Source organism: Cherax quadricarinatus, chromosome 4 (assembly GCF_038502225.1).
Source record: "Cherax quadricarinatus isolate ZL_2023a chromosome 4, ASM3850222v1, whole genome shotgun sequence".
NCBI classification, from domain to species: domain Eukaryota; kingdom Metazoa; phylum Arthropoda; class Malacostraca; order Decapoda; family Parastacidae; genus Cherax; species Cherax quadricarinatus.
The window spans coordinates 42,585,096-42,608,582 of record NC_091295.1 but is presented as its reverse complement, the minus strand read 5'-3'; the positions used below and the strand labels follow the sequence as shown (position 1 = coordinate 42,608,582).

The following is a 23,487-nucleotide window of genomic DNA, read 5'->3' as shown; positions in this document are numbered from 1 at the left end:
GTATTATATATATATATTATATATATATATATATATATATATATATATATATATATATATATATATATATATATACTTTAATTGAAAATAGTTCCTGTCTCTCCTAAATACCCTAACCTGAGCATCACTCTCCACATAAAAAAAAAATCTTCACCGCTTTCAGTAAGCTGCTGCCTGATCCATAGATCTGCAACATCTGCCACATTGCTCACCTGTGCCTCTTTACCTCTACCGTCCCATCTAACGTCTCTCATATTTTCTTCTTAACTGCTAAGTCCATTTGCTCGCAGGCTTTATTAGTTTGTTATTAATCTCTCTCTCTTCAAACCTTTTTCTTATTCTCAGCAAACTTTGCTGATAAAGGAACACCTGTTCACTCACATGGAAACACCTAAGAGATTTCATATATTTGCACTAACAGTGAAGTTGCTGGTGTTTTAGTGTCTTAAAACAAATAAGAGAAAAATCTTGAAATCAATTTAGGATAAAATATCTGACAATAATACGAAATAGAAATTAAAACTGTTTTGTGGATATTTTTAATACATAGGAAATTATCATTTGCTCAGTCAGAAATATAAACTGTTACGTAATTCTGCTAATAGAGATATTTGAAACTATTTTGCATACCTCAGTTACCATAGACTTGTATATTGGATTAAAAGATTTTTGACTAGTGGTGGGCGGTCAGTAACCCTTATGTAGTCGAGAGACATTCAAGTCAACCGTATTTGATGAAATCTTAGCAATACTGACCAAGCCCTTCAATTTAACATGGTAATTTAACAGGTAAGAGTAGTTCAGTAGCGTAACAAGGCTGGTAGAGTTAGTAGGTGAACATGGACAGGTAGTCCCACATAGCCAGTAGTTAAACAGGGCAAACAGTCTAACAGGAAAGTAATTTAACAGAACCATAGAGGCAGTAGTTTAAGAGTGGGAAGTAGTTATCACAACATGTACCTTAGATTCAGCACTACAAACATATTTACAAAGACAATTTACAAACAACCAGACTCTTAAGCCATTGTTTACGAGAGCTGCGAAGCATTTAGTGTTAATGTTGACCTCCTGGAGTAAGTTTTCTTCTGCACCAGTATGAAGTCACTTGTAGCCAGGATGACATCACTCGTAGTCAGGATAACGTCGTAGCCAGGATGACATCACTCGTAGTCAGAATAACGTCACTTGTAGCCAGGATGACATCACTTCTGCCGGGATGACATAAGCAGGCTTAACAACATTATATGGTATAACTTCAGCCGCTGTGTCATTCACAGTCTTAGGAGATTCTGCCACTCCATGATCAGGAGTTCATAGATCAGGTTTAGAAGACAGTGCCGTTCATAGATCAGGTTTAGAAGACAGTGCCGTTCATAGATCAGGTTTAGAAGACAGTGCCGTTCATAGATCAGGTTTAGAAGACAGTGTGCCGTTCATAGATTAGGTTTAGACGACAGTGCCGTTCATAGATCAGGTTTAGAAGACAATGCTGTTCATAAATCAGGTTTAGAAGACAGTGCTGTTCTTACACCACGACGAACGGAGACTCCTGGTTGGAGGTCTCAGAGTTTCATTAGCAGGCTTGGGGTCTCCTAGACCAGAACCAGGACGAAAGGAGGCTCCTGGTTGGACGAGGAGGACGAAGCTAGAGAGAGCGCCCGCTGGAGGAGGAGGAGTCGTTCAATGGACTTTGGGTTGTCGAGGCTGGACAACGACACCTGAAACAACGACACAACAATGACACACTTAACGATACAATTAACAACGACACAACACACTTGCGTATTGTTTATTTATAAGGAACTTAACCTGTTGGGGTCGTACGACGCCTTGAGACTGGAAGGTAATAGGGATTTTTTTCCAAGGAAGAGAAAGGAAGGGTAGCGCCAATTCCTCGGATTTATGGTGATTTAGGTGAAGGGATTTTGAGCATAGAACACTTCATTGAGCTTAGTCAGGGAATGGTGGAAGGGATTTGGAATGTCAAGTGTAATTGACAATGTTTTTGTGTTTATGTACTCACCTTTTTGTGGTTGCAGGGATCGATTCACAGCTCCTGGCCCCGCCTCTTTGCTAGTAGTTGCTACTAGGTGTACTCTCTCCCTTCTCCAAGAGCTTTATCGTACCTCTTCTTAAAGGTATGTACGGATTCGACCTCCACTACATCACTCTCCAGATTGTTCCACTTCCTGACAACTCTGTGACTGAAGAAATACTTTCTAATATCCCTGTGGCTCATCTGAGTTTTCATCTTCCAGTTGTGACCCCTTTTTTCTGTGTCCCATCTCTGAAACATTCTGTCCCTACCCACCTTGTCAGTTCCTTTCATTGTTTATGTCAGTGTGCTTGTGTAAGTGTTGTGTACATAAAGGTTACAAACAAGACTATCCACAAACCTGCAGTGTTAATGGCGCAGACCCGGAAGAAGAGGCGGAGGCGGAGGCGTCGTTCTGCATCACTACAGGCGTTGCGCCACTCAAAATAGGCACTACACGCGGCACTGACACTGCCTGGCCCTCCCATGATGCCAGGGACGTCATTCTCTTAGGCAGCACATTACTCTCTTCCGTACCTGACGATCCTTCCACGGACGAGCGCTCACTGCCAGCCTGTTCTAAGTACAGACTGTCGAGCTCTCCTGAGGTGCTGATGGATTGATGGTTCTGACGACTTAATTGCTGATTCTGGCCAGTTGATTGGAGGCTGTGACTGTTTAATTGGTGGTTCTGGTCGGTTGTTTGTCGGCTCTGGGGCTGAGGGATGATCTGAGGAGTGTCTACGTGGCTCTGTGTGAGTCCAAGAGAGTAAGAATTGATGACTGACTCGTGAGGGTTATCGTTATTGTTGTGACCTGGCAAGAAGGGCGTTGCAGCTGATGTCTGCTCGTCGTCCTCGAACTGGATAACTCTTCGGAATTTATCAGAAGATACGTATTCCTTCGGCGTCGTCGCTTTCTCTCTCTCAGGGAAATGTTGAGAGTTCCTGAGGACCTGGTCGCTCGTAGAGACCAGTGGTTCTGGTCGTTGTATGGGTGATGGAACCCGTGGCTCGCTGTCGTCGAGGTTCTTGGGGTTGTTGTCGTCGAGGAAGGTGATGGAAGGTCTGGAGGTTGGTTCAGGGCCCCTGTGCAAGGCCAGCAGCTGGTGCAGAGGCCTACTGCTTGTGGCAGGCCTCCCCACCTCGTTCTCTCCTGGCAAATCTCCACTGGGACGATCGTCACTGTCGACGACCTTGGATACGTCGAGTAAATCTTCATCGTCAGAAGCGTCGAAGGGATCGACGAACTCACTTTCATCAAGCTTAAGCTGACTGTTGAATTTTTTGTCATCGTCTTTGTAATCGATGGCGTCCTTCAGCTTTAGGAACTTAGAAAGGTCGCCTTCGGTGGTGAGGTTGAGGAACTGGAAGTAAGTAGCATCATCGTGGGCGAAGACAGCGATATCGGAACACCCGCGGAACACCTCCTGGGGTCCACATCCCGGCTTGTTACTGCCGTCCTTACAGAAGCCCCAATTGTTACCTGTAAGACGGGGAGCCCAGTCAGTTGCGCGAGGGTTCTAGTGCATTTATTTCCCCACTTAGAGCGCAGTCTCGTCACCAAGTACCTCCCAGTATATGGGATGTAAAGACAAGTGATGAAGAGCGAAACAACCTGTGATTTTAGACGTTTCGCTTAGTATCAGCCTTATGGATCCTTGACACAGAGCTCAACTTTGTGCGAAACAGCGATTAAAATAAAATGTCAATTTGTATTAAATGTGCTTATACCCATTTGTATGTTTCTTGCTTCAGCGACCCCTCCCCATTCCCCTTCCCCTTCCCCTTCCCCTTCTCCTCCCCTTCCCCTCCTCTTCCCCCAATACACACGCATCATGTACACACACACAGGTGCGTAAATATAATATTTACACGCAAACAAAGTGTATACAACCCCACAGAAATAAAATGTGCACATGCAATTATATAACGTACACTCACACGCAGACACAACACACGCTAATGACACTCACCTGTAGTGTAGTGCTACTGTACACTGTACGACACTCACCTGTAGTGTAGTGCTACTGTACGACACACTCACTTGTCGTTTAGTGCTACTGTACGACACTCACCTGTAGTGTAGTGCTACTGTACGACACACTCACTTGTCGTTTAGTGCTACTGTACGACACACTCACTTGTCGTGTAGTGCTACTGTACGACACACTCACTTGTCGTTTAGTGCTACTGTACGACACACTCACTTGTCGTGTAGTGCTACTGTACGACACACTCAATTGTCGTTTAGTGCTACTGTACGACACACTCAATTGTCGTTTAGTGCTACTGTACGACACACTCAATTGTCGTTTAGTGCTACTGTACGACACACTCACTTGTCGTTTAGTGCTACTGTACGACACACTTGTCGTTTAGTGCTACTGTACGACACACTCACTTGTCGTTTAATGCTACTATACGACGCACTCACTTGTCGTTTAGTGCTACTGTACGACACACTCACCTGTCGTGTAGTGTTACTGTACGACACACTCACTTGTCGTTTAGTGCTACTGTACGACACACTCACCTGTCGTGTAGTGCTACTGTACGACACACTCACCTGTCGTGTAGTGTTACTGTACGACACACTCACCTGTCGTGTAGTGTTACTGTACGACACACTCACCTGTCGTGTAGTGCTACTGTACGACACACTCACCTGTCGTGTAGTGCCACTGTACGACACACTCACCTGTCGTTTAGTGCTACTGTACGACACACTCACCTGTCGTTTAGTGCTACTGTACGACACACTCACCTGTCGTGTAGTGCCACTGTACGACACACTCACCTGTCGTTTAGTGCTACTGTACGACACACTCACCTGTCGTGTAGTGCCACTGTACGACACACTCACCTGTCGTGTAGTGTTACTGTACGACACACTCACCTGTCGTTTAGTGCTACTGTACGACACACTCACCTGTCGTGTAGTGCCACTGTACGACACACTCACCTGTCGTTTAGTGCTACTGTACGACACACTCACCTGTCGTGTAGTGCTACTGTATGACACACTCACCTGTCGTGTAGTGCTACTGTACGACACACTCACCTGTCGTGTAGTGCTACTGTATGACACACTCACCTGTCGTGTAGTGCTACTGTACGACACACTCACCTGTCGTGTAGTGCCACTGTACGACACACTCACCTGTCGTGTAGTGCTACTGTACGACACACTCACCTGTCGTGTAGTGCTACTGTATGACACACTCACCTGTCGTGTAGTGCTACTGTACGACACACTCACCTGTCGTGTAGTGCTACTGTACGACACACTCACCTGTCGTGTAGTGCTACTGTACGACACACTCACCTGTCGTGTAGTGCTACTGTACGACACACTCACCTGTCGTGTAGTGCTACTGTACGACACACTCACCTGTCGTGTAGTGCTACTGTACGACACACTCACCTGTCGTGTAGTGCTACTGTATGACACACTCACCTGTCGTGTAGTGCCACTGTAAGACACACTCACCTGTCGTGTTGTGCTACTGTACGACACACTCACCTGTCGTGTAGTGCTACTGTACGACACACTCACCTGTCGTGTAGTGCCACTGTACGACACACTCACCTTTCGTGTATTGCTACTGTACGACACACTCACCTGTCGTGTAGTGCTACTGTACGACACACTCACCTGTCGTGTAGTGCCACTGGTCAACACACTCACCTGTCGTGTAGTGCCACTGGTCAACACACTCACCTGTCGTGTAGTGCCACTGTAAGACACACTCACCTGTCGTGTACTGCCACTGTACGACACACTCACCTTTCGTGTATTGCTACTGTACGACACACTCACCTGTCGTGTAGTGCTACTGTACGACACACTCACCTGTTGTGTAGTGCCACTGGTCAACACACTCACCTGTCGTGTAGTGCCACTGGTCAACACACTCACCTGTCGTGTAGTGCTATTGGACGACACACTCACCTGTCGTGTTGTGCCACTGAACGACACACCTGTAGTGTAGTGCTACTGTACGACACACTCACCTGTCGTGTAGTGCCACTGGTCAACACACTCACCTGTCGTGTAGTGCCACTGGTCAACACACTCACTTGTCGTGTAGTGCCACTGAACGACACACTCACCTGTCGTGTAGTGCTACTGTACGACACACTCACCTGTCGTGTAGTGCCACTGGTCAACACACTCACCTGTCGTGTAGTGCCACTGGTCAACACACTCACCTGTCGTGTAGTGCTACTGTACGACACACTCACCTGTCGTGTAGTGCCACTGGTCAACACACTCACCTGTCGTGTAGTGCCACTGGTCAACACACTCACCTGTCGTGTAGTGCTATTGGACGACACACTCACCTGTCGTGTTGTGCCACTGAACGACACACCTGTAGTGTAGTGCCACTGAACGACACACTCACCTGTCGTGTAGTGCTATTGGACGACACACTCACCTGTCGTGTTGTGCCACTGAACGACACACCTGTAGTGTAGTGCCACTGAACGACACACTCACCTGTCGTGTTGTGCCATTGGACGACACACTCACCTGACGTGTAGTGCCACTGGACGACACACTCACCTGTCGTGTAGTGCCACTGAACGACACACCTGTCGTGTAGTGCCACTGGACGACACACTCACTTGTCGTGTAGTGCCACTGAACGACACACTCACTTGTCGTGTAGTGCCACTGAACGACACACCTGTCGTGTAGTGCCACTGGACGACACACTCACTTGTCGTGTAGTGCCACTGGACGACACACTCACCTGTCGTGTAGTGCCACTGAACGACACACCTGTCGTGTAGTGCCACTGGACGACACACTCACTTGTCGTGTAGTGCCACTGGACGACACACTCACCTGTCGTGTAGTGCCACTGGACGGCACGCTCACCTGTCGTGTAGTGCCACTGGACGACACACTCACCTGTCGTGTAGTGCCACTGGACGACACACTCACCTGTCGTGTAGTGCCACTGAACGACACACTGGCTACAGGTAAGGCCAGCTGGCAGCTGCAGACGGATGCGGAAGAGCCCCGTCTGTGAGTGCTTCAGTTGATACCTGTCGACAGAGAGGGCCACTTGAGATGACGGGGGAGTGGCACTGGAGACGTGGGTCTAATGGCACAAGTGGCACTCAAGGAGCCCGTTAGCAGGATCACCGGCGCTCAAGCACGTCTTTACCAACGTGGAACGAAACACGAAATTTTAACTTGGAGGCAAAATTTATATATATATATATATATATATATATATATATATATATATATATATATATATATATATATATATATATATATATATATATATGCAAGGAATTCGCGAGAGCAGGCGAAATATACACAAACACTGATCTTCTTCAGCCAGTGATCAGTGTTTATATATATATGTCGTGCCGAATAGGCAGAACTTGCGATCTTGGCTTAAATAGCAACGTTCATCTTGCCATATAGGACAAGTGAAAATTTGTGTATGCAATAATTTCGCCAAAATCATTCTGAACCTAATGAAAAAAATATATTTCACTGTGTTTGTTTAGTATTAAATTATTGTAAACAAATCTAAAATAAATTTAGCTGGGTTAGGCTAAAATAAATTGTTCTTGTTATAATAAGGTTAGGTAAGTTTTCTAAGTTCCTTTTGGTGCAAAATTAAATTTTTTTACATTAACATTAATCAAAAAAATATATCTTTAAACATATAAGAGAAAATTTTAGAAAGGGCTTTATTTTAAATGAGTTCTTGCTAATTGACCAGTTTTACATATTCGGCACGACATATATATATATATATATATATATATATATATATATATATATATATATATATATATATATATATATATATACATATATATATATATATGTGTGTGTGTGTGTGTGTATGTATTTCATAATGGATGTCTAGACAGTAGAATAAAATTAAATTTTATTCTTTTAAGGAGAGAGAGAGAAAAAGAGAGAGAGAGAGAGATCTTGATCCAAGGAATCGGAGTTGCTTTTATTTTCCTTGGATCAAATCTTTTTACCTAATATTTCCCAGGTGGATGACCCCTACAGGCTTAGCGCTCCCCCATGTAAAAGTAAGGGTGCATCTGTGCACTCGCCTATTTGTGGTTTTAGGGGTTGAATCTCAGCTCCTGTCCCTGTCTCTGAAACATTCGGTTTACGGATAACTATTCTCGTTTACCCTACCATACCTGTTCTTATTTCTTGTACTCACCTAGTTGTGGTTGCAGGGGTCGTGTGTGTGTTCATATTTGTACTTACCTATTTGTGGTTGCAGGGGTCGATTCACAGCTCTTGGCCCCGCCTCTACGCTAGTCGCTACTAGGGACCACACTTTTCCTACTCTAAGAGCCTTATTGCATCCACTACATTACTCTCCAGCATGTTCCACTTCCTGACAACTCTAAGGCTGAAGAAATACTTCCTAACATCCCTATGACTCATCTGAGTTTTCGACCTCAAGTCGTGTTCCCTTGTCCCTGTCTCCCATCTCTGAAACATTCTGGTTCTTTCCATCTTGTCAGTTCCTCTCAGTATTTTAAACGTTGTTATGTGTGTATATATGTATGTGCGTAATTTATACACTTTTTAGTGGTTCTCGCAATTCTTTGCCATCTCCTCAGGGAGTAGTTTCTAGTTTTGTTTTGTGTTTTTCTTGTGGTTTTAGTTAGTTCAACTATTCCTGGGTTCTTCTCACTTATCCTGTCCTTAAACTTTGGTCTTTTTTAATGTTACATTTGTTTTTAAGCAAAACTATTATAAATGTGTTAGTTTCTTCGTCGTACTTTTGGTTTAACTTTTATCTGTGTCTCTCCAACTCACTCTTACGTCCCACCCTCATTATCTTTTATCTTTATGATCCTTCCTCTTTGTTTCCTGTCTACCTTCTACATTTTTATCCATGTGTTTTTTTCTTTCCACTGGCTCCACTATCTACTCCCAATTCTTACCTCCTCTTTTCCCTTCCTGCTGCTCCTCGTTTATCCTGTCTTCCTTCTACCCTCTCTCTCTCTCTCTCTCTCTCTCTCTCTCTCTCTCTCTCTCTCTCTCTCTCTCTCTCGCTTCATCTGGTGCGACTGTTTCACTCTCCTCACAAACTGGTTCACCAGCTCACAAGGTACTAGCTCCTACGCCTTCACCTGATTTCCCCAACCTCTCACAAACTGAAACACTCCCCCTCCTCCCCCCATCCTTCCCACATCCTCCCCCACTCGCTTCCTCCCCATCCTACTGAACTCAGTTTTCTCTCCCCTCCCCAATCCTTCCTCCTCTTCCTTCTCCCCGTCTTACTGCTCCTCTCCTTCATACTCTTTCTCATTCCTCCTCCTCCTCTTTTGCGTCTTCCTCGTGTCCCTCTTTTTCTTCGTCTCCCTTTTCTTTCTCCTCCTCTCCTGCTTCCTCTTCCTTCTCCTCTGCTCCTCCTTTTCTTTTTATCTTCCTCCTCTCTCCCCCTGGTTCACGTACCTGGTGCCGGGGTGGTCAACGAGGTGAAGAACATTCTTGTTAAGACAGCTTTGCTTCACGTACTTCTGCGGGTCGTTGTTAGGACACAGGCGGAACTCGAACCAACCCATGTGATTGGCCGTCAGGTGCACCGTCGCTGTCATCACCTGTAGGAGACGACAAGTCGTCGTGTCAGGGAACAACGATGCAAAATCACGAAGAATAAGAGGCCTGGAGACGACAGGTCGTCGTGGCGACACATACGAATCGAAACTACTGAGGAGATTTTCGTGGGAGGATTAACGACATCCAAAAGCTTGGGCTGAAGTGTCGTTCTGCCGATAATACTAAGGAAAGACAGAGGTTGAAAGACAGGCTTTCACTGGGTCAACGTTTCGCTCTGTGATGAATGAGGCACGTCTAACACCTGGACACCTGTAATGTTGTGGAAGTGTCTCAATCGTCAGCTTGCCGATGTTTTACCCCGTCAGTGTTTCGCTGTGTACAGAGAGCTGCGTTAAGTCAGGATTTGCTGAAGCTCTACATAGAGCGAAACGTTGACCTAGTAAAAGCTTTCCTCATCGCTAAATTACTATTTAATAAGGATAACAAAAAAAGGAATGTTTTGAGTAGGCATTATTTTTAAGAAACCATAGAAAGGTTTTCAAAAACGACAGACGGGTTTTGAGAAATCATAGACGGGGGTTTCAGAAGCTTTGACTTAGAGTACCACATAAATTTAGACATCAGGATAAACATTAAGACTTTGAAACCTAAAGCCTTAGTCATTACTGAGTTTAGACATTGGGCCTATGGACAACAGAGCCTTAGAAATCAGGACTATAGGTCTTAGGGCTTTAAATTTAGGCCTACATAGAGGATACATCCCTAAGATCCACAGTTATAGAAGTCTGGTATTTCGAGGCTAAGAATTATGTAGATTATATCTCCGTAGATGTGGTTTCTAGGAATTATAGGCTAGTAGACCGGTAACTTTTAGGCCTATCACCCGGTATGCCGTTTACATGTGCACTTATTTGTCCCTCCCGGTCTACCCTACAGTTGTTCCATCCGGTCCAGCACTTACCTCTCCCTTCTGGTACTCCATACATCCAGACCACCACCCACCTGGCGTTAATGGTGCACCATACAACCGGTCCAGCACCCGCCTGATCCTCCTAGTGCACAATAAAACTGGCCCACCACCCTCCTGGCCCTCCTAGTACACCATACAAATGGTCCACCACTCACCTGTTTCTCCTGGTACACCATACAACCGGTCCACCACTTACCTGGCCCTCCCGGTAGACCTTGGAAATGGTACCGGTCCCCCAAGTCCCACCGGCTTCGTTGGGACGTGGTCTGGGCAGGTCCCAGGGATCACCGCATTCTCCGCACCGGCCGCGGTTCTTAACCCACTGCCGCTAGCGGTACAAATAGACACTTTAATTACAGAAGACATCCTGGGTGCCACTGGTGACATCCTGGGTGCCACAGGTGACATCCTGGGTGCCACAAGTGATCTACTATTATTATTATTATTATTATTATTATTATTATTATTATTATTATTATTATTATTATTATTATTATTATTATTATATGGTTTATTATATTATTATTTGGTTTGTGATGTTTACAAAATCCAGTTTACGACATACAATTCATAAAATAGAGTTTACAATCCAACTTGTGAGGCGAGTCCGATAAGGAGCTGAGAGAGAGAGAGAGAGAGAGAGAGAGAGAGAGAGAGAGAGAGAGAGAGAGAGAGAGAGAGAGAGAGAGAGAGAGAGAGAGAGAGAGAGAGAGAGAGATTTGTTGATACATTAGAGAGACATTCGTCTCAGATTCACACAGTTGCCCTGGCGGGAGATCAAAGCAGATACAGGAGTGTTTTAACCATCACTGGAGCATGATACATTCACCCCTGGAGTGGTGTATGTACACACACACACACACACACACACACACACACACACACACACACACACACACACACACACACACACACACACACACACACACATATATACACACACACACGCACACTCCACCAATCACTAGAGCCAACATACACTCAGCCTTGGAATGAATACACTCTCAGTCCTTGAGTGTATACACTTTCTTGGAGTGCTGTGTGTCTACATACACTATAGCGGGTCAGAGACCAGGACCGCAATCAGTATACGGAGGATCGAACCTTCTCCACTTTTTGCAATGAACGACACTCATGAGTTTAACGATTCTTGAATTATAAATATATGGAGTTCCTTCCCTTCGCGTTAATGGACCAAGTCGGACCGAAACGTCCGAACTGGACCATTTACGTGGTCTACCCTACACACTAGCACTAGCACTAGTGTCTAGGGTAGACATTAAACTGTGAGGGTACAAGCAAGTCGCCCTGTGGACGACGCAAGTTCAGCTATCGATCGCATTGGCAGAATAACTATCCCAATGGGAATAAGATTATTCGGGTATAGGTACACAGAAATACAGTTGCATATATTATCATACTTATCACCATATATGTAGATTATCCAGGGTAACCCAAAAAAAGTCAGTCAAAGTGACTCACCTTTTTTGGAGGTTAGGGTGGGTAATTTATACACGTTACTATGCTTAACAATTCGCAAACAGGCGAAATTATTTACAGTCATTATCTCTCAGTCCACAGCAGGGTTAGAACCTTCAAACTCGGCATCAGAGTACACAGTGCTTCGGAATCTGACGTTGTGGATAAAGTACTGTGTACTCTGATGCCGAATTTGCAGGTTCGAATCCTGCTGTGGACTGAGAGATAATGTTTGTATATGTTTATATGTATAATAATTGTACCTATGTGGACCTGTACCTAAATAAACTTGCTTAACACGGAATAGTAACCTTGCGAGTGTATGACTCTGCTGACTCTCCGTCTGGCTCACCCAACTCTCCTTAACTCACTCTTCTGCCAGTGTATTTTACTTCTCTTTACATCTGTTCCTCTTTCCCTCTTACTTCCTCCCTCCGCAGGTACCCTTCCTCTTGCTTTTAACTCCACTCCCATTCCTCTCTACCCCCCTTCCCGGCCATTCCTCTTCCATCCCCTCCTCTCCCCTCTTCCCCTTCCCTCCTCTCACCGCCCAGTTTATAATCCCCTCGGGAGAACACACCACTTAACATGTGGGAGTAACCTGCGACTTAAAAGCCCACACTACGCTCTCTCTCTCTCTCTCTCTCTCTCTCTCTCTCTCTCTCTCTCTCTCTCTCTCTCTCTCTCTCTCTCTCTCTCTCTCTCTCTCTCTTTCTTTTTCTCTTCTAAAGAGAAAAAGGTGCCTTGAAGTCAGTGAGAGGGGTTCTTAATCCAAGGAATTGGAGCTACACATATTTCAGAAACATTTTCTCTTATACGTTTAAAGACATATTTTTTCCATTATTTTAATGTAAAATTTAATAATTTTGTACCAAAAGAACCTTAGAAAACTTACCTAACCTTATTATAACAAGCGCAATTTAATTTAGCCTAATCCAATTAAATATATTTTAGATAACTTTACCATAATTTAACTGTGAACAAACACAGTGAAATATATTTTTCTCGTTAGGTTCAGAGATTTTTGCGAAATTATTGCATACACAAATTTTCGCTTGCCTTATTCTACTATTTAAGCCAAAATCGCAAGTTTTTACCTATTCGGCACGATATATATGTATGTATATATATATATATATATATATATATATATATATATATATATATATATATATATATATATATATATATATATATATACATTTTTTTTTTATATATACAAACAAGTCGGCCGTCTCCCACCGAGGCAGGGTGACCCAAAAAAAAGAAAGAAAATCCCCAAAAAAGAAAATACTTTCATCATCATTCAACACTTTCACCACACTCACACATAATCACTGTTTTTGCAGAGGTGCTCAGAATACAACAGTCTAGAAGCATATACGTATAAAGATACACAACATATCCCTCCAAACTGCCAGTATCCCAAACCCCTACTTTAAAGTGCAGGCATTGTACTTCCCATTTCCAGGACTCAAATCCGACTATATGAAAATAACCGGTTTATCTGAATCCCTTCACTAAATATTACCCTGCTCACACTCTAACAGCTCGTCAGTATATATATATATATATATATATATATATATATATATATATATATATATATATATATATATATATATATATATATATATATATATATACAACAGATGCACATGACAATACATTTACAATATACATCTCAGGATTTATACACATTTGATGTTTATATTATTCTATGAATACTTATTTAATGATCCACTGCCTAAAATAATGTGAAATCAGTAATTTATAAAGAGAATGTTTTAATCAATGGAAAGTTTTTAAAATCCTATTATTTAATATGATGAAAAGTGCGTCAGTTATCATTATAATATGATGAATAATTCAACACTTGAAAATGAAAAACCAACAGAGATATTGTAAAAAAAAACTTAATGTTTATGGGAGAAACAGAAGGTTAATGTGGCTAATTCAAACAGTGAGGGAAGCTGTCTCTGTTAATGACCTTAATTACTGTTGGTGAGGGTAAGTGGGGAGAGAGGGGTAAGTGGGGAGAGAGGGGAAGAGAGGTAAGTGTGTGGAAAGAGGGGAAGCGAGGTAAGTGTGGGGAGAGAGGGGAAGAGTGGTAAGTGTGTGGAAAGAGGGGAAGCGAGGTAAGTGTGGGGAGAGAGGGGAAGAGAGGTAAGTGTGGGGAGAGAGGGGAAGAGTGGTAAGTGTGTGGAAAGAGGGGAAGCGAGGTAAGTGTGGGGAGAGAGGGGAAGAGAGGTAAGTGTGTGGAAAGAGGGGAAGCGAGGTAAGTGTGGGGAGAGAGGGGAAGCGAGGTAAGTGTGGGGAGAGAGGGGAAGAGTGGTAAGTGTGTGGAAAGAGGGGAAGCGAGGTAAGTGTGGGGAGAGAGGGGAAGAGAGGTAAGTGTGGGGAGAGAGGGGAAGAGTGGTAAGTGTGTGGAAAGAGGGGAAGCGAGGTAAGTGTGGGGAGAGAGGGGGAAGAGAGGTAAGTGTGTGGAAAGAGGGGAAGCGAGGTAAGTGTGGGGAGAGAGGGGAAGAGTGGTAAGTGTGGGGAGAGAGGGGAAGCGTGGTAAGTGTGGGGAGAGAGGGGAAGAGTGGTAAGTGTGGGGAGAGAGGGGAAGAGTGGTAAGTGTGGGGAGAGAGGGGAAGAGTGGTAAGTGTGGGGAGAGAGGGGAAGCGTGGTAAGTGTGGGGAGAGAGGCGAAGAGTGGTAAGTGTGGGGAGAGAGGGGAAGAGTGGTAAGTGTGGGGAGAGAGGGGAAGCGAGGTAAGTGTGGGGAGAGAGGGGAAGAGTGGTAAGTGTGGGGAGAGAGGGGAAGAGTGGTAAGTGTGGGGAGAGAGGGGAAGCGTGGTGTGGGGAGAGAGGGGAAGCGTGGTAAGTGTGATGAGAGATGGGAAGAGTGGTAAGTGTGGGGAGAGAGGGGAAGAGTGGTAAGTGTGGGGAGAGAGGGGAAGCGTGGTAAGTGTGGGGAGAGAGGGGAAGAGTGGTAAGTGTGGGGAGAGAGGGGAAGCGTGGTAAGTGTGGGGAGAGAGGGGAAGAGTGGTAAGTGTGGGGAGAGAGGGGAAGAGTGATAAGTGTGGGGAGAGAGGGGAAGAGTGGTAAGTGTGGGGAGAGAGGGGAAGAGTGGTAAGTGTGGGGAGAGAGGGGAAGCGTGGTAAGTGTGGGGAGAGAGGGGAAGAGTGGTAAGTGTGGGGAGAGAGGGGAAGCGTGGTAAGTGTGGGGAGAGAGGGGAAGAGTGGTAAGTGTTGGGAGAGAGGGGAAGCGTTGTAAGTGTGGGGAGAGAGGGGAAGCGTGGTAAGTGTGGGGAGAGAGGGGAAGAGTGGTAAGTGTGGGGAGAGAGGGGAAGCGTGGTAAGTGTGGGGAGAGAGGGGAAGAGTGGTAAGTGTGGGGAGAGAGGGGAAGCGTGGTAAGTGTGGGGAGAGAGGGGAAGCGTGGTAAGTGTGGGGAGAGAGGGGAAGAGTGGTAAGTGTGGGGAGAGAGGGGAAGAGTGGTAAGTGTGGGGAGAGAGGGGAAGCGTGGTAAGTGTGGGGAGAGAGGGGAAGAGAGGTAAGTGTGGGGAGACAGGGGTAGATATGTAAATGTGGAGAGAGAAGGGAAGAGATGTAAGTGAGGGAAGAGAGGGAAAGAAATGTAAGTGTGAGGAGAAATGGGAAGAGAGGTAAGTAGGGAGAGAGAGGAGGAAAGAAAGAGGAAAACATGAGAAGAGGAAGGATGACTACCAAGAAGAAGGAAGAAAGGAGTGGAATGGAAAGAGGGTGAGGGAGGGAGGGACAGAAAAGAAATCGAGTGTGTGAGGGGGATGAGGGAAGAGGAGTTAGAAATGTGGAATGAGGGGAAGGGAATTTGAGGGGGGGGGGAAGAATTCGAGGGGGGGATTTTCATATCGCATTCTCTAAATAATTTAGGAAATTGCATTTAAGAGGTTCTAAACCCACTATTTCACTCTTGTGTGTGTGTGTGTGTGTGTGTGTGTGTGTGTGTGTGTGTGTGTGTGTGTGTGTGTGTGTGTGTGTGATTCACACACACACACACAGGAACGTCTCGATGGAAGGAGATAAAACATCTCAGAGCACGCAAAGAGAGACACAGTGGGAGGAGGAGAGGGAGAGGTCAATGTTTGTCTACGGGCTCCAAGAAGTTGAAGGGGAAACCTATAATGAAAGAATCCAAGGGGAGAAGAAAGCGATCGAAGGTATCTTGAAAGCAATAGGAGAGGGAGACATGACCCAGGTGGCAAATTTTCCGAGAACTGGGTGGTTTGCACGCAGAAGGAGACGGCCTGTCAAAGTAGTCTTCAAGGCAGAATCAGCTCGAACCACGGTCCTGCAGGAGAAAGTACGACTGAGGGACAATTCAGAGTACCAGAGTGTGTACCTCGATCGCACAGAACACATGAGGAAAGGACGAGACTGAAAGAGAGGGTACAAAAATGAAAGGAGGAACGGGAGGCATCGATGAGGACGAGCAGAACCCAGACTCAGGTGGAAGAACAAATACACCCTACAGAGACACCCGCAGATGGACTCCAACCACAACAACCCCGAAGCAACTGAACAACCTCAACCAAAACTCGCACACTGTTCCCTCTGCCCTCACACCCCACCACAAACCCCACCTCTACAGCAGCCCCTTTTCGGCACTCTGCCCCCACCCCCACAACAAACCCCACCCACACTGTGAGAACCCCAATGCAACTGAACAGTCTCAACCAACACCCACACACTGTTCCCTCTGCCCCCACCTCCCACATTACAAACCCCACTGCCACAGAAGCTCCTTATGGGCACTCTGCCCTCACCCCCCACAACAAATCCCACCCACACCACAAACCCCCATAACCCCCCCAGGGCTCCCACCCCCAACCCCAATATTCTCCCAGGTCCTCCGTGATAGTCAAGAAGCTGAAGGTGTGGTACACAAACAGAGATGGAATAGCAAATAAATATGAGGAATGGCACGAAAGAATCAACGAGAAGTCCCTGGACATCATAGTAGTCACAGAAATGAAACTCACTGAGTATAACAGATGCAGTCTTCCCACCGAGATATCAGATCCTGAGGAAAGATAGAAGGAACAGAGGGGGAGGCGGGGTTGCACTGCTCATAAAAAACCGATGGAGTTTCGAGGAAATGGAGGGCATGGACGAGATTGGAGAAAGGGACTACATAGCAGGCACAATTCAATCTGGGGAACATAAGGTAGTCATTGCTGTGATGTATAACCCACCACAGAACTGCAGGAGGCCAAGAGAGGAATATGATGAGAACAACAGAGCGATGGTGGACACACTGGCCGAGGTGGCACGAAGAGCTCAAACGTGCAGAGCAAAGTTACTGGTTATGGGTGATTTCAACCACAGGAAGATCGATTAGGAAAACCTGGAGCCTCATGGGGGCCCCGAAACATGGAGAGCCAAGATGATGGATGTGGTACTGGAAAACCTCATGCATCAACACATCAGGGACACTACCAGAGAGCGAGGGGAGGATGAACCAGCAAGACTGGACCTTGTGTTCACCCTGAGTCACTCAGACATTGATGACATTACATATGAGAGGCCCCTAGGAGCTAGTGACCACGTAGTCCTGAGTTGATTACATAGTAGAGTTACAGGTGGAGAGGGTAACAGGAGTCGAATGGAAAAAGCCACACTATAAAAGGGAGGACTACACAGGTATGAGGAACTTCCTGCGGGAGGTGCAGTGGGACAGAGAAATGGTAGGAAAGACAGTAAATGTAATGATGGAATATGTAACAACAAAATGCAAGGAGGCAGAGGAAAGGTTTGTTCCCAGGGGCAACAGAATCAAAGCGAGTCCTTGGATTACCCAAAGGTGCAGGGCGGCAAAAACTAAGTGCATTAGAGAATGGTAGAGGTATAGAAGACAAAGGACCCAGGAAAACAAGATCAATCGAAGAGCCAGAAACGAATATGCACAAATAAGGAGGGAGGCCCAGCGACAGTACGAAAATGACATAGCATCGAAAGTCAAGTCTGACCCGAAACTGCTGTTTAGCCACATCAGAAGAAAGACGACAGTCAAAGACCAAGTGATCAGACTGAGGAAAGAAGGTGGGGAACTCACAAGAAACGATCAAGAGGTATGTGAGGAGCTCAACAGGAGATTTAAGGAAGTATTCACAATAGAGACAAGAAGGACTCTGGGAAGACAGGAGAGAGGGGGACACCAACAGGGAATAGACCAGCAGGTGCTGGACGATATGCACAGAACTGAGGAGGAGGTGAAGAAGCTGCTAAGTGACCTTGATACCTCAAAGGCAATGGGACCGGACAACATCTCCCCGTGGGTCCTCAGGGAGGGAGCAGATATACTGTGTGTGCCATTAACCACAATCTTCAACACATCCCTTGAAACTGGGCAACTACCTGAGGTATGGAAGACCACAAATGTAGTTCCCATTTTTAGAAAAGGAGACAGAAAAGAGGCACTAAATTACAGACCAGTGTCACTGACCTGTATAGTATGCAAAGTCATGGAGAAGATTATCAGGAGAGTGGTGGAGCACCTGGAACGAAACAGGATTATAAACGATAACCAGCACGGATTCATGGGAGGCAAATCCTGTGTCACAAACCTTCTGGAGTTCTATGACAAAGTTACAGAAGTGCGACACGAGAGAGAGGGGTGGGTTGATTGCATTTTCTTGAACTGCAAGAAGGCCTTCGACACAGTTCCTCACAAGCGACTAGTGCAGAAACTAGAGGATCAGGCGCGTATAACAGGAAGGGCACCACAATGGATCAGAGAATATCTGACAGGGAGGCAACAATGACTCATCGTACGGGATGAGGTATCACAGTGGGCATCTGTGACGAGCGGGGTCTCACAGGGGTCGGTCCTAGGACCAGTGCTATTTCTGGTATATGTGAATGACATGATGGAAGGGATAGACTCAGAGGTGTCCCTGTTCGCAGACGATGTGAAGTTAATGAGGAGAATTAAATCAGATGAGCACCAGGCAGGACTTCAAAGAGACCTGGACAGGCTGGACATATGGTCCAGCAACTGGCTCCTTGAATTCAACCCTGTCAAATGCAAAGTCATGAAGATCGGAGAAGGGCAAAGAAGATCGCAGACAGAGTATAGACTAGGTGGCCAAGGACTGCAAACATCGTTCAAGGAGAAAGATCTTGGGGTGACCATAACACCGAGCATGTCTCCGGAGGCACGCATCAACCAGATAACTGCTGCAGCATACGGGCGCCTGGCAAACCTGAGAATAGCGTTCCGATACCTTAGTAAGAAATCGTTGAAGACACTGTACAATGTGTACGTCAGGCCCATACTGGGGTATGCAGCTCCAGTTTGGAACCCACACCTGGTCAAACACGTCAAGAAATTAGAGAAAGTGCAAAGGTTTGCAATAAGGCTAGTTCCGGAGCTAAGGGGTGTCCTACGAAGAAAGGTTGAGGGTAATCGGACTGACAACATTGGAGGACAGGCGAGTCAGGGAAGGCATGATAACGACATACAAAATACTGCATGGAGTAGATAAGGTAGAAGAGACAGGTTGTTCCAGAGAGGGGACACAGAAACAAGGGGTCACAACTGGAAGCTGAAAACTCAGACGAGTCAGAGGGATGTTAGGAAGTATTTCTTCACTCATAGAGTCATCAGGAAGTGAAATAGCCTAACAAGTGATACAGTGGAGGCAGGAACCATACATAGCTTTAAGACGAGGTATGACAATGCTCTGGAAGCAGAGAGAGAGAGGACCTAGTAGCAATCAGTGAAGAGGCGGGGTCGGAAGCTGAGTCTCGACCCCTGCAACTACAATTAGGTGAGTACACACACACACACACACACACACACACACACACACACACACACACACACACACACACACACACACAACTGCTGACTTGAGGAATAGCAAGAAGATGGTGAATGTGTGCAAGATGAATGTTGCTGGTGTGTCCGAGGCGGCACATGAAGATTTACACCCATGATGGAAGACCTTTACTCTTGCTGCCTCTGATATTTTGTGTAGCTGACTGTAAATGCTGAAGCCAAGGAGACTGTAAATGCTGAAGCCAAGGAGACTGTAAATGCTGAAGCCAAGGAGACTGTAAATGCTGAAGCCAAGGAGACTGTAAATGCTGAAGCCAAGGAGACTGTAAATGCTGAAGCCCCACACCCCCACTCACCCCTCCAGAGTATCGTAATACTACACCACACATGAAATATTATTCATCCTAGAGAAAAATCGTGACTGAGACAAAGTTGGCGTGGTTGTATGGTAATAATGACAAGGTTGACGTGGTTGTATGGTAATAATTACAAGGATGACCAAGTTGCATGGTAACAGAGACAAGGTTGACGTAATTGTAATAGAGGCAAGGTTGACGTGGTTGTATGATAACAGAGACAAGGTTGACGTAGTTGTAATAGAGGCAAGGTTGACGTGGTTGTATGGTAACAGAGACAAGGTTGACATTGATTGTAATTGTGATAAACACAAAGTTGACGTATTTGTTTTGTAACAGAGGCAAGGCTGACGTAGTTGTAATAGACACAAGACTGACGTAGCTGCATCGCCCCTGAGCAAAGTTTGCATGATTACATCACGAGTGAGGAATGATTTGCGTAGTGTCATCATACATACATTTGGAATGGAGGCGTCACTGTCATGAGCTAAGGCTGGCCAGGGACATGACAGTAACATGGAATGGAGGCGTCACTGTCATGAGCTAAGGCTGGCCAGGGACATGACAGTAACATGGAAAGGAAGCGTCACTGTCATGAGCTAAGGCTGGCCAGGGACATGACAGTAACATGGAATGGAGGCGTCACTGTCATGAGCTAAGGCTGGCCAGGGACATGACAGTAACATGGAATGGAGGCGTCACTGTCATGAGCTAAGGCTGGCCAGGGACATGACAGTAACATGGAATGGAGGCGTCACTGTCATGAGCTAAGGCTGGCCAGGGACATGACAGTAACATGGAATGGAGGCGTCACTGTCATGAGCTAAGGCTGGCCAGGGACATGACAGTAACATGGAATGGAAGCGTCACTGTCATGAGCTAAGGCTGGCCAGGGCCATGACAGTAACATGAGGCCCCACAACACAGCAGGTACTGCTCTACCTGCCTCATAATGTGTCACACTTCGGTTATTAAGGTTGTTGAACAGTAGAAGGAAGGGTTGGAGAAGTGAAAATAGCAGCAATAGTAATAGTAGTAGTAGTTGTTGTTGTAGTAGTTAGTAATAATAGTAGTTGTATTAGTAGTAGTAGTTAAAGTAGAAGCAGTAATAGATGTAGCAATAGTTGTAGTAGTAGTAGTAGTAACAGCAGTAGCAGTAATAGTTGTAGTAGTAGTAGTAACAGCAGTAGCAGTAATGGTTGTAGTAGTAGTAGTAACAGCAGTAGCAGTAATAGTTGAAGTAGTAGTAGTAACAGCAGTAGCAGTAATAGTTGTAGTAGTAGTAGTAACAGCAGTAGCAGTAATAGTTGTAGTAGTAGTAGTAACAGCAGTAGCAGTAATGGTTGTAGTAGTAGTAGTAACAGCAGTAGCAGTAATAGTTGAAGTAGTAGTAGTAACAGCAGTAGCAGTAATAGTTGTAGTAGTAGTAGTAACAGCAGTAGCAGTAATAGTTGAAGTAGTAGTAGTAACAGCAGTAGCAGTAATAGTTGAAGTAGTAGTAGTAACAGCAGTAGCAGTAATAGTTGTAGTAGTAGTAGTAACAGCAGTAGCAGTAATGGTTGTAGTAGTAGTAGTAACAGCAGTAGCAGTAATAGTTGTAGTAGTAGTAGTAACAGCAGTAGCAGTAATGGTTGTAGTAGTAGTAGTAACAGCAGTAGCAGTAATAGTTGAAGTAGTAGTAGTAACAGCAGTAGCAGTAATAGTTGTAGTAGTAGTAGTAACAGCAGTAGCAGTAATAGTTGTAGTAGTAGTAGTAACAGCAGTAGCAGTAATAGTTGTAGTAGTAGTAGTAACAGCAGTAGCAGTAATAGTTGAAGTAGTAGTAGTAACAGCAGTAGCAGTAATAGTTGTAGTAGTAGTAGTAACAGCAGTAGCAGTAATAGTTGTAGTAGTAGTAGTAACAGCAGTAGCAGTAATAGTTGAAGTAGTAGTAGTAACAGCAGTAGCAGTAATAGTTGTAGTAGTAGTAGTAACAGCAGTAGCAGTAATAGTTGTAGTAGTAGTAGTAACAGCAGTAGCAGTAATAGTTGTAGTAGTAGTAGTAACAGCAGTAGCAGTAATAGTTGTAGTAGTAGTAGTAACAGCAGTAGCAGTAATAGTTGTAGTAGTAGTAGTAACAGCAGTAGCAGTAATAGTTGTAGTAGTAGTAGTAACAGCAGTAGCAGTAATAGTTGTAGTAGTAGTAGTAACAGCAGTAGCAGTAATAGTTGAAGTAGTAGTAGTAACAGCAGTAGCAGTAATAGTTGTAGTAGTAGTAGTAACAGCAGTAGCAGTAATAGTTGTAGTAGTAGTAGTAACAGCAGTAGCAGTAATAGTTGTAGTAGTAGTAGTAACAGCAGTAGCAGTAATAGTTGTAGTAGTAGTAGTAACAGCAGTAGCAGTAATAGTTGTAGTAGTAGTAGTAACAGCAGTAGCAGTAATAGTTGTAGTAGTAGTAGTAACAGCAGTAGCAGTAATGGTTGTAGTAGTAGTAGTAACAGCAGTAACTGTAATAGTTGAAGTAGTAGTAGTAACAGCAGTAGCAGTAATAGTTGTAGTAGTAGTAGTAACAGCAGTAGCAGTAATAGTTGAAGTAGTAGTAGTAACAGCAGTAGCAGTAATAGTTGTAGTAGTAGTAGTAACAGCAGTAGCAGTAATAGTTGTAGTAGTAGTAGTAACAGCAGTAGCAGTAATAGTTGTAGTAGTAGTAGTAACAGCAGTAGCAGTAATAGTTGTAGTAGTAGTAGTAGTAGTAACAGCAGTAGCAGTAATAGTTGTAGTAGTAGTAGTAACAGCAGTAGCAGTAATAGTTGAAGTAGTAGTAGTAACAGCAGTAGCAGTAATAGTTGAAGTAGTAGTAGTAACAGCAGTAGCAGTAATAGTTGAAGTAGTAGTAGTAACAGCAGTAGCAGTAATAGTTGTAGTAGTAGTAGTAGTAGTAACAGCAGTAGCAGTAATAGTTGAAGTAGTAGTAGTAACAGCAGTAGCAGTAATAGTTGTAGTAGTAGTAGTAGTAGTAACAGCAGTAGCAGTAATAGTTGAAGTAGTAGTAGTAACAGCAGTAGCAGTAATAGTTGTAGTAGTAGTAGTAACAGCAGTAGCAGTAATAGTTGTAGTAGTAGTAGTAGTAGTAACAGCAGTAGCAGTAATAGTTGTAGTAGTAGTAGTAACAGCAGTAGCAGTAATAGTTGTTGTAGTAGTAGTAGTAGTAGTAACAGCAGTAGCAGTAATAGTTGTAGTAGTAGTAGTAACAGCAGTAGCAGTAATAGTTGTAGTAGTAGTAGTAACAGCA

At 44.8% G+C, this 23,487-nt stretch overlaps 1 pseudogene; it reads right to left on the bottom strand.

The window, feature by feature from the left end:
* Positions 1-3,248: 3,248 nt before the first annotated feature.
* Positions 3,249-23,487, bottom strand: part of LOC128684383 (uncharacterized) — a 24,034-nt pseudogene continuing 3,795 nt past the window's right edge.